Source organism: Pan troglodytes, chromosome 13 (genome assembly GCF_028858775.2).
Source record: "Pan troglodytes isolate AG18354 chromosome 13, NHGRI_mPanTro3-v2.0_pri, whole genome shotgun sequence".
Lineage (NCBI taxonomy): Eukaryota > Metazoa > Chordata > Mammalia > Primates > Hominidae > Pan > Pan troglodytes.
Genome location: NC_072411.2, coordinates 30959351 through 30979427, shown reverse-complemented (window position 1 = coordinate 30979427; position 20077 = coordinate 30959351). Strand labels below are relative to the sequence as shown.

General features: G+C 41.4%; 1 pseudogene; it reads right to left on the bottom strand.

Moving 5' to 3' along the window:
• Window positions 1-16546: 16546 nt before the first annotated feature.
• On the bottom strand, window positions 16547-17796 carry LOC100611117 (guanine nucleotide-binding protein G(q) subunit alpha-like; annotated as a pseudogene).
• Window positions 17797-20077: the final 2281 nt, after the last annotated feature.

Below are 20077 nucleotides of genomic sequence, written 5' to 3'. Positions count from 1 at the left end.
TCCTGGAGTGATGCCGTGCATTTGTGTGCTGCCTGGGTGAACACTGCCTACTTCACAGTGATAAGGGTGGCTTAGACAGAGACCCGAGGCTCTGTCCCCCAGGACTCTCCTGATGGTCTCCTTTACCTTCCTTCACCACCAAGGAGGGTGGCCCAGCAGCAGCTCAGCCTGTGCTCTCACCCACCTCCTCTGCACACACCAGTCCTTGTCCTCAGCACCCAAGGCTGCCAGAGGTCCTTCAGCAGCTCCCGTGGCTGACAGTGACTCTATGTTTCCTAGATTTCAGGGACCACCTGGAGGGGAGTGGACCAGAGAGACTTCCTCGGAATAGGCTGTGGCTCTTCACAAGGTAAAGTCTTCTTTCTTTGTCTGAGATGGCCATTTTATTTCTTTAGGTTTCTATTTCATTTGAACTAAGATATGCAAATCTTACCATGGACATTGTAGATGAGTTACAGAATTTCTTGGTGGGCAAATGTATGTGAGAGCCCATTACCAAACTGGAACTTGGTCCAGATGGCACTCATAGATGACAGCTTCAGTGACAAACTGCATGGCAGAGAGCATTTTCCTCAGGAGAAATGTGTTCTTGAAAATAGTGTTGAGTGTGCAACCAAAATCATTTTGAAAATCTTACACAAACTCTTGGGTCTTTCCACAGGTGTCTTCTATGCTTTATTTGGGAGCCATTGCCTTGAGCGCTATTTCCCAGATGGTTTTCTAATGTCACCAACTGAAGAAAAGACCCATGCACACAGGACACAGCATGATCTGATGCTCACAGCGTTTTCCTTCCTCTCTGAAAACGGACTCAGCGATTCTGGCAAGCGGTACTTACTCTGAGATCACCCGTTTGCTAAGGAAAAATCTTAGTACTGAGAAAGGTGACACTTTCCTCCCTGCTTTTGCTGGAGAAACACTTTGGTTATGAGTTATTTCTAGCATAACACAGTTTATTTCAGAAGTCCAGCTCAGTAGCAGACCAAGGCATGAACAACACATGAAAATTTATGTTGGGAAAATATATATTGTACGTCTGCTTGAACTGTGGGTTCTTGATTAATACAAAACTGGTTGATGAAGGTTGTTACCTTCAGGAAAATGCAAATCTAGTGGAGGGACAAAACTCACGGTAACAGTATTTCATCATAGCCACCATGAGGCTGTACATTATGAAGCATGTCAGTGATGAATGACTGGCAGGCTGGTCTGTCATTGAAGCTACACTCTGTTTCTAGCTTCTGTTGCTTCTGCTGTCTCTCTCCTAACATCTGCATATTCCTCCACTTTGTGGTGGAGGAAGCATTAGGGCTGATATAGGGGATTTCCAGTGAGTGTATAATTCAGTGCAGAATTGGCAGGAATATATTCCATGGTTAGGAGCTGGAGAAAGTAAGAAATAAAAATAGACCTTGAAGAATGGGTAGGATTTTCAAAATCAGAGATAAAGATGCAAGAAAGAGAATTCACTTTTTCAAGTTTCTAAGCAATCATATTTACATGCATAGACATTTTGCTGGTTTCTGTCTTACTAATGTATACTATACTGTGTCTAATCACTCTGAGGGCTGGTATTTCGGGTCTGTTCCAGACACTCAGGAATCATTTGTTCAGCTTGTTCTATATGCTGGAAACTGTTGCAGGGATGGATATATGCAGTCCTTGTCCCAAAGCAGCTTATGACTCCAAGAGCAAGGGATAGAATATGAACATGTGTCTTAGGGTTACTTGTAGGGGTAAGAATGAGTTCTGTGGGCAGATGCATACAGGAAGTGGGGAGAGGGAGAATGAGATACAAACTATCCAGGCAGGAGGCATTGCAGTAATCAAAGTGAACTATGAGAGAAGCCTGGGGTGTTGTAAAAAGAAAGAAACTTTGTCATAAGTGGAATGATCAGACAAGTCTTAGAAGGCTGTATTGCAGCCACAGTTCTGACTGGCTACCAATCAGAAGAAGAGGGAAACGAGAACTCTTCTTGGCTTGAGTACCTGAGTAAAGGATCTAACCATTCCCAGACAGGCGGCCCACAAGAGAGAAGCAGGTTAGAAGGAAATACCACGAGTTGTGTTTTGGTCATGTTAGGTAGAGGACATTTGAATGCAGAGTAAGTCAAACTCTTAGGGCAGGGGAGTCAAGAATGCTCCATTGCAGTGGTGTCAGCAAAATGGCAGGGAAGGCAGCTCTAAGCTCCCATCCTTCCATAGGAATGTTGAATAAACAACCAGACACTGTCAGAACCAACTTTGTGAGAACTGGGAAAATAATCAAAGGTGTACGGCAACTAAAAGAATGCTGGATCAACACAAAGGAAACTTAAAAATGATATGAAAGCTGTGTGGCCTTTTTGCTTGTCCCACAAGTCCAGCTTGGTGATAGTCTTGAAGACGGCAGGCTGGATTCCCCAGGCTGGGACCCTTAGCCCTGGTTCCAGAGAGGAGAGCAGATCTGACTCACAAATGATTATGCTTGTCTGTTTTAATCTTTCCAGAGGCTGTCTGAACAAGGTATTCATCATCTCTGTTTTACCTGACCCAGAAACCGTTCTGCTAGGAAAAACAGTGGGCATTGCTTGAAAACAGTGTTCTGTGGTTGAAAAACCCACAGTCACCTTGGGCTGGTGGGAATGTAAAATGGCGCCTCTTCTGGATCATCGTTTGGCAGTTTCTCAAAAGGTCAAACATATAATCACTATTTGATCCAACAATTCTACTCCTAGGTATATCCCCAAAAGAACTGAAAACAAGGACGCAAACATATGCGTGTACACTAATGTTTATAGAAAAAATATTCACAATAATCAAAAGGCAGAAACAACCCAAGTGTCCAATAACAGAAGAATGAATAAACAGTGTGATATAAACATAAATGGAATATCTAGCCATGAAAAGGAATTAAGTATTGATACATACTGCAACATGGATGAATCTTGAAAACATTTTGCTAAATGAAACATCAGACACAGAACACATATTGATGCTTTCACTTATATTAGGTACATAGAACAGGCAATTATAGAGATAAAAAGTAAATATACAGCTTGGGGCTGAAGGAAACGTGAAATTATAAGTTATTGCTTAATGAGTATAGAGTTTTAAGTTGATGAAATATTTTGGAGATAGTTTGTGGTGATGGTTGCAAACCACATAAATGTCATTAATACCATTGATTTGTACACTTAAATTGCTGAAATTGCAAATTTTATACACACAACCCTGACATATTGCCAGGATTAAAAAAATAGTAACAAAAATAGTGAAATAAGGAAGAATGATTTCCTAGACAAGCATGAAAATCCCTTGTAAGATAAGTCTTCAAAACCCTCTCCAAAATGATGCAAAATTAAGCTACTTTTACATTTTTAAAAGAAAATGCATGTAATCTTAACATCAAAACCCTTAACTAAAGTAAGCATTTCTGATCAGAGTGTAAATTAGTTCAACCATTGTGGAAGACAGTGTGGCAATTCCTCGAAGACCTAGAACCAGAAATATCATTTGACCCAGCAATCCCATTACTGGGTAGATACCCAAAGGAATATAAATCCTTCTATTATAAAGATACATGCAGGTGTATGTTCATGGCAGAACTATTCACAATAGCAAGACATGGAATCAACCCAAATGCCCATCAGTGACAGATGAGATAAAGAAAATGTGGTACCTATACACCATGGACTACTATGCAGCCATTTGCAGGGACATGGATGGCATTGGAAGCCGTCACCCTTAGCAACTAATGCAGTAACAGAAAACCAAACACCGCATGTTCTCACTTATAAGTGGGAACTGAACGATGAGAACACATGGACATATGCGGGGGGAACAACACACACTGGGGCCTGTCAGGAGATGGGGCAAAGGAGAGCATCGGGAAGAATAGCTAATGGATGCTGGGCTCAATACCTAGGTGATGGGATGATCTGTGCAGCAAACCAACCCGACACACATTGACCTGTGTACCCTGCACATCCTGCACATTTGTACCCCTAAACTTAAAAGTTGAAGAAAAAAGGCCGGGCGCGGTGGCTCACGCCTGTAATCCCAGCACTTTGGGAGGCCGAAGCAGGTGGATCACGAGGTCCAGAGATCGAGACCATCCTGGCTAACACGGTGAAACCCCGTCTCTACTAAAAAGAAAAATACAAAAAATTAGCCAGGCGTGGTGGTGGCGGGTGCCTGTAGTTCCAGCTACTCAGGAGGCTGAGGCAGGAGAATGGTGTGAACCCGGGAGGCGGAGCTTGCAGTGAGCCGAGATGGCACCACTACACTCCAGCCTGGGTGACAGAGCGAGACTCCGTCTGAAAAAAAAAATTTTTTTTGAAGAAAAAAGTAAGCCTTTAATAAAGCTCTTAAAGAGATATTTTAAAATAAAGGATTTTTTTTAAACAAAATATAACAATAACAGCAAGCTCCCTAATCTCTTTCCTGGGCATCTCTGACCTGAGAGTCCTGCTGAACCCCCAGCTGCTCCCCCAGGCCACCCCACAGCCCCCTTAACACTCCAGCCTGTCCATCATGTTCAGAAGGAGCTGCTCAATCAGTCCTGGTGTCTTTCTCAGCCCCTTCCAATTCTCTTTCTCACCTTTGGCCTAACCAGCAGTTCTGAATCCTGGAATGAGTTGGGTAGAAAGCTGTGCTTGCTCACAAGTTACTGTTTTTGACCCTGTCACAAATATTTGTTCATTATGTAAATGTTCTGTGACTGCTTACTTGCTCAATCAGGCTGTCTATAGATAAAGAAAAAGGCCCATCTCCCTGTTCTGATTTGTGTGCAAAACTCCCAATATGGAAACTGGTAACTGCTTACTTAGAGATTAATATACAGCACTGTCATTTATTTTATTATGCAATCTTTATTTTTCTAGAACTTTGAGAAGATAACACATAAGTTCATATTAACATATAATCAAAAGACTTAATGTATATAAATGCACACAACATGCAACAAGATAATTCGGGGAGGAGCATGGAATGTGGAGAAGAAGACAATAGGAGAGATCAAATAAAGCCAGGAGTAGAGTTAAATACAAATGCATATACTGCCTATTTAAAATGGGTCGAAATTTTGACTCTAAACTTTCTTGCAGAAAACTCTGAAAAGCTGGCATATACATTTATATAATTTGCAAGCTGCAGGACAATGCAGGCTGTGTGCCTAACTCCCTGATGGTAAGATAATGCAGATGTCCCCAGTGATAGGAGGTAGTAAGCCAATTTTGTTTTTGTTTCCTCTCTAACGATGTATTCTGAATGACGTTTTCTGCAGTGGCATGCTCTTAAGCCCATAGCCAGAGTAATATGCACTTCCCAGCATGTTAGCTGCGACACCCTCCTTTCCATTCCACTCAGGAGAACATACTGGATTACAGACGAGTGAGAATAATGTTGAATGATTAACTTTCTTAAGTAATTTCTTAACTCTAACATTAATAAAATTAAGACTTACAGCCGGGTGCAGTGGCTCACGCCTATAATCCCAGCACTTTGGAAGGCCAAGGCAGGCAGATCACTGGAGATCGGGAGTTCGAGACCAGCCTGACCAACATGGAGAAACCCTGTCTCTACTAAAAAAAAAAAAAAAAAAATTAGCAGGGCATGGTGGAGGCTGAGGCAGGAGAATCACTTGAACCCAGGAGGCGGAGGTTGCAGTGAGCCAAGATCGCACCATTGCACTCTAGCCTGGGCAACAAGAGCCAAACTCCATCTCAAAAAAAAAAAGACCCACAAACTTTGATCCTTCAGCATTAGTAACAGATTACTCCAATATTTTCATATTCCAACATAATGTTTGAGAAACATAATGTTTGTGAACAGCGTTAAATTATACAAAATCTAGTTATGTACATGGGAGTTATCAGTAAGGATATTTCTCAGTTTTTTTCCAGAATGCATTAAAAAAAAAGTAAATCAATTATTGGCTTCCTTTAGATTGTGTAGAGAAATAAGTACAGTAAATATCTCACTTCCCACACTTCCTTAACCTTCCCTGCTCCTGCAGGCTGAATATTATTATCTGCTGCTTTACATGGCCTGATAGTATTTGGGTATTAACAATATGATTGTGCACTGCTATTGCCTCAAGAGTGGTCCGGCTCTTTGAATGCGTTGGAAAAAACAAACAAAAACTCTCTTAAACGTGATACTGTATTTCACCAGCAGAAGGCAAGCTACACTCAGTTGTGCCTATATGTGACGAATTCTGTACAAAGATTTCGTACACAAGCCATAAAGGCCATTTCTTTCTAATTGAAGTAAGTAGCCAGAAATCTAATAATATCTAAAGACATCGATCCAATTAAGCTTTAATTTGAGTTCATCTTGGTCTCAAGGGGATTGAATTTAGTGGGTGGAACACAGCAACAAGAGGCAGACATGCAAGGACTGGGGTTGGCAGTACCTGGAAATATCTTCTTCCCCCTGGGGAAGAAAGATTTTAAAAGGCTAGAAAGTCACCTGGGCCTCAGCTTAGTGGGCTGGTCTTGAAATTTAGCTGGACGTTAGGCAGTAAAATCATGTCCTGGACCATTGTGGCTGAGGCAAGTAAAGACTGAAAAATCAGTGGAAAAACTTGGAGCTTGGGGCTGAGAACTGTCAAGAGATGAGATACCCATTTGGTGGGATGTGGGTCTGAATTCAGGGACAGGCTCAATAAGTAGGCAATGGGACCCCTGTGCAGGAAGCGCCTCTATCCCAACAGCCAAACAGATTAGGAGGATCTTGCTGGGATGAGGTCAATGTCTGCATGAATTCCCCGAGACAGAACAGTCTCTATTCTTTAGTACTGGCTCAGTCATGCACCTTGACCCTAAAGCCAGAGTCTGATGGCCCCACTCAGTCCCTCCAGCCCTGTTCCATGACAGGACACACAAAGCATTCTTGATTCAAGCCTAATGCTCTCCAGCACCTTCCTGGCATGCCCTGTGGAAAATGGACAGATTTTGCAAAATATGCTGTCCTCTATTTGCAGCCCTCTAGCTGGACTGTCGTGGCCCCCTTTCTGCACACTGAAGGGGATCTCTGACACTGACACCTGTCAGTACTATGTCTCAACCTGCTGACCCATTGGAAGCTACTTCGGATGACCTCCAAAGTGGGACATTTTATGCTTTCCAAAAAGGGAGAAAATTGACTCAGGAATTGTCCACATGATTTTCAGCTCCTGAAATACTTCAATGACATAATAAATATTTTAAATGATTAGAGTTATTATGAAAATGTTAATGAACTTTAAAAATCCATCAGTTTGAATTAACAATGTTATTTTAGATTTCTTTTGGTACCATGATGAAATTTTATTTATAATACCATTTTTTTGGCTTAACTTAAGGTCTTTACATCTTGTTATATTATTCAAGTTCTCATAATTTTATGAAATTTAGAAATAGTTCTCCGATTATGAATCCTCTCTGTTAGCTAAATTTAATTGTTAGTATAGTATATTCTTTTCCCTTTTCTTTTCTTTCTTTCTTTTCTTTTCTTTTTTTTCTTTTTTTTTTTGAGATGGAGTTTTGCTCTTGTTGCCCAGGCTGGAGTGCAATGGCGCGATCTTGGCTCACTGCAACTTCTGCCTCCCAGGTTTGAGTGATTCTCCTGCTTCAGCCTCCTGAGTAGCTGGGATTACAGGTGTGTGCCACAACGCCCGGCTAATTTTTTGTATTTTTAGTAAAGACAGGGTTTCTCCATGTTGGCCGGGCTGGTCTTGAACGCCTCACCTCAGGTGATCCACCTGCCTCGGCCTCCCAAAGTGCTGAGATTACAAGAGTGACCCATTGTGCCTGGCTTCTTTTCCCTTTTCATACTACATCATTAAAGTGAGCCATACTGGCCACTATAAAGTAGTTCTCATTGAGATACTGCAGGTGCATGTTTTGGTTATAAAATTGTTCTCATATAAATATCACAGCTAATATATTAGACCTATGCCGTAAAGGCAAAATTATACACTATGGCTTTGTTCTTGCCATTAATTACCTTTTTGAAAATATTTTATTACATTCTAGTGGAAAAAGATTTCTCTCAGTCAGCAGAGCAAATAAATACCGTAAGATCTATAGTGTGATCAACGTATTCGGTCTTCAATAAATTTGAAATAAAAGAGACATGAAAAGGCATGAAGACAAAAGTCCAAGGTTTAGGGATTAAATTGTGTGTGGCTGCCAATTACAGAAATTAACGGAGACATTTTGTTGCTTGACACTACTTTATAGATTGTGCTAGAAAATGTAGTGGTCAAATTTTAATGTTTTTATGATTGTCATACTGTGATGACTGTGAGAATGAGAATCACAACCTCCAACTACAGGACAGGAGCCATAATTGACAAGGGTTCTGTTATATCCCTGCACTCTGAAATTCATTGCCACCTTTGCAGCAAGACCACTCTACCTATGGGTTGCTCCCAGTCAGTGACTGAGCACATCAAGATACTTAGAGCTGCCCCTGGGAGATGAGGGATTCCTTTGACAGATGACTGGCTCAAGACTCCCAAACAGCCTTGCCAAACCTTCTTAGACATCGCAGCAATCCGGAATGCTTCCACCCAGCATTCCTTCTCTCTTCCCTCTCTCCTTCACTCATGGTGGACATCCATTGTGCTCTGACAGCTCTCCCAGCCCTACCCAGATCTGCCCCCCATTCTCTCTCATGGGCATTTTGCCCATTTAATTCTGTTTTGGCATTTGCTTCTCCGAGGACCCAGATGAAAACACATATGATCAAGGGTATAGTTTTCAAGTTAGCATGTCTAAATGACTTTAAACCAAACTACATTCTATATCTATCTCTGATAATATTTTTGTAGTATCTGATAATTATAAAAGTAACACATGTTCATTAGACAAAATACAGAAAACATGTAAGCCTTGCACTTTTTTATGCCAATGTTTTTTATGATCTTGAGTATTCAATAATGGTGGAAATTTATTTGTGTCACAGAAACCTTTCTTACCCTGGCATGTCTTGGGAACCACATTTAAAAGTCGGTTTTCATAAATTATTGGTAAAATAAACTCATACATCTACACTATGCAACTGTGCAATATAAACATACTGTTACGTTTCCTTACATGGAGAAATTTTCATGCTGCCTTACTAAGTTTAAACACTAAAACAGAAAGAAAGCCCGGGAGGATTCACACCAAAATGCTAACTTTGACATTTTGAGTAGCTACTTTGGGATTTGTGGTGTTTTTGTTTTATTTTCTTGCTTATCTCTGTTGTTTGATAAAGGCGGATATTTCATTGCTATCCTAGGTTTAAGCATCTTCTTTAGGGTAGTTTAAAGTGGATACTCTTATCTTGGGTGCTTCATTCATCTGGAGAACATGGCATGCTTCCTTATCAGTTAAGTCACAAATTTGACAATTAACTGATATTGTTGGTTGACATGTCTTTGATTATGATGTAATACATATTTCAGGGAAAAATGCTTTTCAAAAGTATTTTCCACTAGGAAATATCATTAGTATTAGCGTATATCAGACTATAACAAGAAACAGAAATTTCATTATCCCATTGCTCTTTTTATGATGCTAAATAAGTAGTCCCCCTAGCAGCCCAGATTTATGTTACCAAAAAATCAGTACACTTTGGTTTGTCAAATTAAAATTCAGAAGACTCGAGGGCCCAGATCTGTCTGTAACTATGTGCGAGAAGTCAGATGAACTTTCACACAGCCTTTCTCCAACAAGCGAGATTATAACTTCTGAGGTCTCATTCAACCGTTTCCTTCCATGATTCCAAATAACCATTTTTGCTTTTTGAATTGGTGATAATAGCAGATAGAAACTTGTGGTAAAAATGGGCCCTTCGGCCGGGTGTGGTGGCTTATGCCTGTAATCCCAGCACTTTGGGAGGCCAAGGTGGGCAGATTACAAGATCAGGAGTTCAAGACCAGCCTGGCCAATATGGTGAAACCCCGTCTCTACTGAAAATACAAAACTTAGCTGGGCATGGTGGTGCGTGCCTGCAATCCCAGCTACTCGGGAGGCTGAGGCAGGAGAATTGCTTGAACAGGGACCTGGGAGGCAGAGGTTGCGGTGAGCCAAGATTGTGCCACTGTACTCCAGCCTGGGCTACAGAGTGAGACTCTGTCTCAAAAAACAAAAAACAAAAAACAAAAAACTGCCCTTCTTTTTCACTCAGGGACAGGTTCCCCCAACAGGAAACATCCTCAAGCTAGTACAAGTCCAGGGGTTTTGTTGTAATAATAGAATAATTTTATAGGTATCCAAGGAAAGAAACCAAAAGTATGGTCAGTCTGCATTTGTTTAGAACTGGAAAGTAAAAGCTAAGACTATTTCTGTAGGTTCTCATGTATCTTAAAAGGAGGCAAGGCAGAGAAGATCTATTGGCAGCTCTGCTATTAATTCTTCAGTTTCTCTAGTTAACCAGTTACATTATTAATAATAATAATAATTATTAAGTGCGATTATTAAGTGTGACTTATTATTAAGTGTGATTATTATTAAGTGTGAGTCATTAAAAAATAGAGGAGGTTGCATAGGCATTTCTGGCAGTTAAGAAATCAATCATCTATCCATCCATCCATTTAGCTATATACTTTGAGATGCTCAAATCACTCACTTTCCCAGCTGCCAGGAGTGTTGGAAGTGCTGAGAATGTTGTTAGCTGATGGCTCACAGATGAAGGGAGGCGGCTTGCCCAAGGTGGTCACCAGTTCCAACTTTAAATGTATAACAAATATGGGGAGGGAGAAACAATCTTAGGGGTTGAAAGTCAGCATTTCCATACACCGATGGTCCAAGCATTCTGGGGCATAATTGACAACATGATGAATAATTTTCCTTGCTGAGCATACTCCTTGGCCCAACAATGCTATTTAAACCAATTTATCCCAAGGCACTAATGAAGGATGTGCACAGATGTTTGGCTATTGAGATGTTTATTCAGTGTGGTCAATGAAGAAATAAACTAAGTATCCAAGAGCAAAGGGTTTGTTGAGTAATGCCTAGTATGGAATATAACACAGCTGTTAGAAATGAGGTGGTATCCGCTTTCTTGACATGAAAACTGATCTCAATAGGGACCGAGTGAAGGAGGCAGGTTAGGAAACACATGTATAGTAGGCTCCTAATTTTATTTGTTCAAATCATTTTATAAGTGCGTAAGAAACACTTGGAGAATTATATGTCAAAATACTAACAGTGATTACCTCTGTGTAGTGGTGAGTGGGATTAGATAGGATTTTAATTCCTCTTGACATTGTGCGTTTATTGAATGCTTTATAGAGAATACATGCTTACTGTGTTAGCAAAAGGCCAATATATTTTTTTTTTGAGATGGAGTTTCGCTTGTGTTGCCCAGGCTGGAGTGCAATGGCATGATCTCAGCTCACTGCAACCTCCGCCTCCAGGGTTCAAGTGATTCTCCTGCCTCAGCTCTCCAAGTAGCTGGGATTACAGGTGCCCACTACCACACGCGGCTAATTTTGTATTTTTGGTAGAGATGGGGTTTCTCCATGTTGGTCAGGCTGGTCTTGAACTCCTGACCTCAGGTGAGCTGCCTGCCTCGGCCTCCCAAAGTGCTGGGATTACAGGTGTGAGCCACCGCGCCTGGCTGGCTATTCTTATACTTGAGAGTTGGCCGACTAATTAGTACCTGAGTCCTAATGGACAAAGTCACTTTCTGGTGCTGCTCAAAACGGTGTTGACAAGAAGCATCATGATCATGAAATGAAAGAATGTCTACCATGGCAGGGTAACCAGGAAACAGGAATCCAGACACTTCTGTCTCTCTTTTATTTATTTTTCTTTGTTATTATTTTAGTTTTTAGAGTTTCTAGCTAAAAACAGAGCAGAAATCTTTGTAAAACACACACACACATATACACACAAACACATTATAATTTTCCATATGCTACTTCTCTAGATTTTTCAAAAATCCTCTCATCACAAAAATCCTTCTGCAGACCGTAAACACATGAAGATCTTTTAAACATTCATTCCACTGGCTTTCCTCCTTAGAAGCATTATATTTTCGATCACATTTTAAAACACTAACATTGTAACAACAGAATTCAAACAGAAATAAAACATATTGTAAAAAGATAGGTGTTTTGTTTGAAATAATGGTGTTTATTTTACAATGCATATAATTAGGTCAAATTGTAAAAAGCATTTTTTTCCCCACACAAGAGATTTCATAAAGTATGCACACAGGTTATCCGGAATGCAATAAGCCTTTTCCACCAGTTTTAATGCACCTTTTGTACCAAAGGGCAAACCTATCACTATGGCTTGTGGTGGCTTAAAAAGAAAAACAAGCATAGTATTAAGAGAAATGCTGCAAGATGTGTCTATGAAGAGTACTACAGTGAGTTGTTAGGGCAAGGGGCACGTGGCCTTACACAGGCTGTCCCAGGAAATGCCCGGCCTCATCCTCTGAGGAGGTCTCCGTTTTGGAAAACAGCTCACGTTCTTTTCGGGTTTGTTCATTCCTGGATACTCCTAGTTTTACTGCGCGGGAGCGGGCGGCTTTCCCTTTGGTTTTAGGGGATTACTAAGTCTGGTGCACCCTGCTGTTTTCTTCTTGTCCCGAATTGTTCTCTGCTGTTCCTGCAGCCTCCCTTCCCACTGCTGGAAAGCAATTTGTCAGCATGACTACCAAATCATCTTACCCTTTATGCTGTTCAGCTAATATGAGAATTAAAGCAAGTTTTTTACTGTAATATACTAATATCGACAACAATTGTAACAGCTACCCTATGTCAAGCACTTACCATGTACCAGGTGACTTGGAAAGTCCTCAGTATGTGATGAAGCTTTTTTTTTTTTCTTTCATTATGCAGCCCTTTCTTCCCATTATTATTTTTTTTTTTGCAAATAAGTCATTTTGACCCAAATCCAGCATAAATAGCTTTTCACCAATTCCTAACTTAAGACAACTAAAATTTACAATCATGTGGCAGTATAAATTTTAAAATTACAGTTCGTACACTTTGACAATCAAGATAGTCTGAAGTACAAAAAAGTAAATTGCCCTTTAGCTGAATTACCTTTTTAAAATAGGCCTGCTAGTTAATCTACCAAAAAAAAAATACAAGTTTCACGTGTTCTTCAAATTCCTTTTGTAGTTGTCATCTGCTAGTAAACAACATATGCAGGTTCCTAAAAATTTTTTTTCCAGTCTATTCATGACATTCAACAGGGCTTTTTATATGGAAATGTTAAAAACAAGAACTTCTAGGAGATTTATTTACTTTTGAATGGGTGTGTTATTTCCCTTTGTTTCAGATATGAGGCACAAACTTCTGAATTTAAGCTCTGTAAGGCACAGTAGAAACTTCCAATTTACAAATAAGGAATTCTCTGGGGGTTAGAACTGCCATGTCATGCAAAAAGGGAAAAATCATCTGTAAACTGCTACACTGCAATGTGTTAAGTCAGTCATGAAATGGCTGCTTGCCTTGGTATGCAGAAGAAAAGTTTCTGTGTTTTATGTTTTTGTTTTTCAATAAGACATGCCCAAGTCACTATAAAACTCACCACAGGCCTCCATTACCTAAGCATCAACAATAGGAGGCCAGTGGCACACGCTTATAACGCTTGCAATCACAATATAATATAAAGCATGAGTAAACTTTGTTTTTATACAAAACTGAAAAGAATCCCATCCCGCCCCTAGCCCCTTCAATAAAACCCCAAAGAAACAAAAAAGAAAATCCTTTAGCTTCGATTGACTGGTGTGGCTAAAATTAGGTTTCTATGCATCACTGCTGCTAGGGTGATCAATTTTGTCCTTTCTCAAGAGAAGGGATCTTGTCATGCACCCTACAGGAACAGTGAAGCCACAAACCTCAATTCTGCATAGCAAATTCCATCCCAATTTCATAATGACAAATATAACAATCTTTCCCTGTTTTGCTCAGCTTCTTCAAGCTTTGAGATCAGGTTTAATTGACTACATCTACTATAGCTCTATTAAATAGAATATCTTGATTCCCTAAAACCGTGACACTTATGATCTTGTGATGAGGTTTTCTCTATACACAATGTAGGCCGTCAAATGTTGTTTAATTTTTTTTTTTTTTTGATGCACCAAATTTAAGAATGCCCTTTCAGGCAAGCAGTGGTCTCTAGCTGTTAAAACATTTCCTTAGTGGATCACAATAGCTTCTAAAACTGCCTTTCTAGTAAAGGCCATCAGAGAGGTAAAACTAAACTGTGCATTTGCCAAATAAGAATATGAATTGTATAAAAGCTCATATTCCAATCCTAGATCAAACAGCAAAAGTTCCACTAAGTTGGTTTCCATGTTTGTATAAAAGCTCCGACTGATTTTATGTATTTTGCTATGAAATTACCTTTGGGTCTTATAATCAGTATACCTCTACTCAGGAATGTCCAAATGATTTTATACAGCATGACGCTAGTACCGCTCTGTATGACAGTAAGGTTTTTTTTTTCTTCTTTTCTAAATAGAAAGAAAATATCCCTAGTCAGAAATAAACTGAGAAATTTACATTCTCCTCCCTTAAAAAAGTAAATAAAATAACATTATTCAAAATGTGAATTAGCTATAGACATACAATTACATAGATACATATCGATATAGCACATTCAATCTGCCAAAAAATTAATGATTACAAAGCCAGTATGGATGCTGCAATATCAAGAGAGATGTGCATACAATGATTAGAGCATTTGTAATTGCACTATACCTGCAGGCAGTCTGTTTGTTAAATTACAGGTGCTTTCTGAGCAAGGGGAAAAAAAAGTAACCTGTGTTGTTTGAGGCTGGGAGAATCAAGGATGAGAACATCTCAGTACTGTTTGGTGGTTTTGGTACTCATCTAACAGGCCGTGATTTTTCTCCCTCCCCATTTTGTTGTTCCAAAACAGTGATTTATATGGAAGTTTAGACTAGTGCCAAATAGCACTATAGTTAAAATGAGACCAGTATCATGGCCTAATTCTGACGTCCCAGCAGCTTTAAACAATCATGATTTATTTTCTTAAATCAAATTTCAACTCAAGCTGCTTGACAGAAGCTTGTCAATACATGTGCTGTATTTTTTTTGCATTTGTTGAAAAATTGCACATATAGAATTCCAAACATTTCTCTTGGTAGGTTCAGTTACACAAATACATGTTCTATAGAACATTGAGAGGTTACTTTTAAGTCCACAAATCTTCTGTAAGTTCAACCTAATCAGTTACCAGTTCAAGAAGATCTTGAAGGTGGTAAACTAGCAGGAACTTCAGACTTAGGAAATTAAAGGTGTCAGAATAATACCATCAACCAATGTCCCTGGCAGACTTAATTGAACTTAAAGAACCATTGAGAGTAAAACTGGTTTCAAATAAAGAGACATAAACAGATTTCCTGTTAAACCTCACAAGATACTTTTTACATTGCCGGTTTGGACACTGAACATGGGACGTGAACACTAACAACGTCATCTTAAGGACAAAGAAAAGAATGGACCGTGAGAATCAAATTTACAGTTACAACTGTTTGGCAATTGGCATTTCTAGTTCATTCTCAGCCAGTCATTTTAGGCTTCACAGTCTTACTCGCTAACATTTTAAGATACCAGCTTTTATTTTTTCAGTTCTTATTCATTTTATTTGACAAAAAGTCATTTTAAAATTGTGGCCCAAACACTAAGGAAAAAAAAAGGAAGGAAAAGCTCGAACAACAACAATAAAAGATTAAGAACAACCTCTAAAAAGTTTCTGGGTAGCAGCCATTAGGGTAATGTAGTGTGTGTTGGCATCTTTTTTGGCATCTGCAATTGAAAGAGAGGGTAAGAAAAAGAAGCAAAGAAGGGAGGAAAGACAATGGCACGTGGCATTTCAAAAGAAAGGACTCCTGCGTGTCTTTGATCCTGCCTTCTGCATATTTCTCTGAGCAATCAAGCTATGGCTGAAGGCAAACATCTAAAAGAAATGACACTTAACTGTTAGACGGGCATCCATTGTCCCAGTCCAAAGTGAGACAAGACAGTATATTCTATTAAAAAAGAAACTATGTGTGTATCCAGAGCAACACATTTAAAACCATAGTATTAATACATATAATCCTTCAGCAAAAACTACAAACTTATATTAAGCTGATGATGGCTTACATCGAACGATGTGTCCTGACTGTAACATTTGAGAGAAAAACTTGACCAAGAATGGAACTAGGATAAAGGCCATTGTAACCTGGGAAAAAAATCAGGAGGGAAGTATGAATTAGGGGGAAAAAAAGGGAAATCAGCTTTGTTTTGCTCCATAGAAAAGAAAAAGAGGGAAAGAGAGAGAGAGAAAGAAACAAGTCTTATCTTTGTTGAGTGCATGACTGAGAATTTAAAATACATTGAGTCACAAGGTTTTGCCTAAAAAAAAGATAGAGAGGAAATGTGCTGGGACTGTACTTCAGCATCCTCTGTTTTTCCTCTGAATAGTTTAAATAAAATCATAATGTTTACTACAAACTCTGTGGACACGCTCACACAGAGTCCAGGACGGCAATAAATTAGTATTATGCAAATTGTTTTCCACAGAAATACAGTCCCTCTTGTGTATCTTCAATAGCCCACCAGGGAAGGGCAGGGTGGGTGTCTAGGAGGCACAACTAGACCAGATTGTAATCCTTCAGGTTCAACTGGAGGATGGTGTCCTTGACGGCAGCAAACACAAAGCGGATATTCTCGGTGTCTGTGGCGCATGTGAAGTGGGAGTAGATAATTTCGTCACTGGGTTCAGGTCCACGAACATCTTCAGAATGAATTCTCGGGCTGCCTGGGCATCTCTCTGGGGTCCATCATATTCTGGGAAGTAGTCGACTAGATGGGAATACGCGATTTTCTCCTCTGGAAGATCTTTCTTGTTTAACAACAGAATAACCGAGGAGTTCTGGAACCAGGGATACGTGATAATTGTACTAAAGAGAGCCTTGCTTTCCTCCATTCGGTTCTCATTGTCTGACTCCACGAGAACTTGATCATATTCACTAAGCGCTACTAGAAACATGATAGAGGTGACATTTTCAAAGCAGTGTATCCATTTTCTTCTCTCTGACCTTTGGCCCCCTACATCGAACATTCTGAAAATGACACTTTGTAAGTCAAAGGGGTATTCGACGATCCCTGTGGTGGGGACTCGAACTCTAAGCACATCTTGTTGCGTAGCCAGGGTCAGCTACGCGGTCCAAGTCATTAAGATAGTATTTGGTAGAGTCAGATAATTGATATTCTCGTCGTCTATCATAGCATTCCTGGATTCCAGGATCATTCCATAAACTCTTTATTGCATCTACATATGGATTCTCAAAAGCAGACCCCTTCTCCACATCAACTTCTCGAACTAATTGTGCATGAGCTCATACTTGTATGTGCTCATACTTGTATGGGATCTTGAGTGAGTCCATGGCTCTGATCATGGCCTGCATGGCCGTGAAGATGTTCTGATACACCAGCTTGGTGAAGCCCCTTTTATCTTCATCAGAGTATCCTGACCCATGGATGATTCTCAACTGCTTGATAAAGGTACTCTTGCCACTCTCTCCTGTCCGGAGCAGCAGCAGCTTGAGCTCCCGGCGGGCGTCCCGCTTGTCCCTGCGGAGCTGCCGCTCGATCTCGTCGTTGATCCGCCGGGCTTCCTTGGCCTCCTCGCTCAGGCAGCACGCCATGATGGACTCCAGAGTCATTCTTCCAAAGTGCCTCCGCTGCAGCCCCGCCGGCACCCCCTGCTCACAGCGCGCACACACGCCTTCCCGCCATCGCTCCCCCGAGGCAGCGGTGGCTGCCGAGCCCCCGCCGCCTGGGCGCGCGTCCGGGACGAGCTCCGGGAACCGCCGCGGAGGCGGCGGCCAGGGCCGGGGCCACCAGGTGGGCCGGGGGCGCGGTGGAAGCGGATGGTCTGGGTCGACGGGAGAAGCGAGGCGGGCGCGGGAGGCGGGCGCGGGAGGCGGGCGCGGGAGGCGGGCGCGGGAGGCGGGCGCGGGAGGCGGGCGCGGGAGGCGGGCGCGGGAGGCGGGCGCGGGAGGCGGGCGCGGGAGGCGGGCGCGGGAGGCGGGCGCGGGAGGCGGGCGCGGGAGGCGGGCGCGGGAGGCGGGCGCGGGAGGCGGGCGCGGGAGGCGGGCGCTGGCTCGGCCGCCGCCGCCGCCGTAGGCCGTAGGGGCCTCGGCAGGCCAGTGACTGATAATTCTTGCACAGGTTGGCAAACTGCTGATGGGCATTTCTTATTCCCAGTGCCAAAAAATAACTTTATGTATTGTGACTTTATACGTTTTTTGTGCTTAAATGGAAGTATGACCATGAAGTTTGGGTAGAGATAAGGTTTCACCATAGCCTAAAAGCCCACAGGCATTGCTGGCAATACAACAAAGGTGAAACTGTAATAGTTTTATTCTCATCTCATAGCATTCAAAATCAGTTTTAGAGAAATGTGTTTTAATATATTCCTCAGTCTTTTCTTCACTTAGTCAACATGACTTCTATAAGTAATGCACAAATAGCATGTACCCAGTAAATAAAATCCTAGTTGAAAATTATCGACCAGCATGACCAACATGGAGAAAACCCATCTCTACTAAAAATACAAAAATTAGTTGGGTGTGATGGTGCATGTCTGTAATTTCAGCTACTCGGGAGGCTGAGGCAGGAGAATCGCTTGAACCCGGGATACAGAGGTTGCATGAGCTGAGATCGCACCATTGCACTCCAGCCTGGGCAACAAGAGTGAAACTCTCTCAAAAAAGAAAAAAGAAAATTATCAATTATCCTTCCAAGTCAAGGCCATTTGATATGGACTTCTGTCTTCTACTCTATGAGATGGGCATAATAATGATAGTATCTAATTCAACGGTGGTTGCTGTGCTTGAATAAAAAAACTCTGGAGAGAACCTGACACAAAACAAGTGCTCATTGATGTAGACTGAGGTTGAGACTACTTTTATTTTCTTCTGTCTTTAAAATGTTAAGTGCAAAATGCCAGGGCTCATGACAGGTATATTTACTAAGGGGAAGTTACTGCTTTTTAAAAAAACTACATGTATATCATACCTGATGTTGCCTGAGTGTGGCTAGGGGTGGCTGCATGTTTCTGCACATGGGTGTGAGCAATGAGGAACAGACAGAGACACCTTAGGGAATGGTCCAGCTGATGGGTCCAGGGGAGCCCATAGAGGACACTGCCTTTGTAGGCGTCCAGGACCCAGCTTTAATCTATAGCAGATGCATACAGTCATACAGGTTTGATTTTTGTTGGTCCATGGAGGATTTGTCAGGATCTCAGGGGAAAGCCAGAGGTAGAAGGCATCTAACATTTTGAGCATTTATTGCTTGCAAAGCTGTGTGCTACACACTACAAATGCTGTTTCATTTAACCCTAACAACCCCCATACACTGCCTGTTTGTAAGAAGTGGAGAAAACTTAGGCTCATAGACTGTTCAAATGACTTGAAGGTCACACAATGCTAATAAGGGATTGAATCACATTTGAACTCAGGTACATATGATTTCAAACCCTCATCCTTTCTACTACATGGCACAGCCTTCCTCACAGGCTGACATGCACTAAGCGATTTAATTTAGGAGACTGGGAAGTAAACCAGAAAAGCCATGCGTTATTTCACAATGTGTTTCAAACCTTTCCAGTGAGTGGAATACTTAAATCTGCCATTTTGGATATTCAGTTATGATTTAAAAATTACTTGAGAAGTAAAATTTCCAATCAGAACAAAATCCACCTAGTCTGGAGGGATCATTCTGAGTTTATTGGATTCTGCCTGGCTAAATCTCTCTGTCTGTGTTGGGTGTTCCTCCCATGCAGGTCGGCTACTGCTCTACCAGCCAAGGTCTGGGGAAGGCAGCACCGTGCACCAAGGCACAAACTTCCTTCCTTGTCCTTGCTCCTTTTCCTCTGTTGCCGGTGGGTCTACTCTGTGTGCCCTTTTGCTGAACTGGGAGTGGTAAAACCTACTTGTGTTGGGACTTGCAGTAGAATGGACAGAACTAGTAATTTCACCTGCTCTGGCCTGTGGCTACTTTGGCCTCCACTTCCTCCACTTGGTCTAGCCTGATTGACCAGAGGTCCACAGAAGTGCTCGGGGCCAGAGTTCCAGCTTA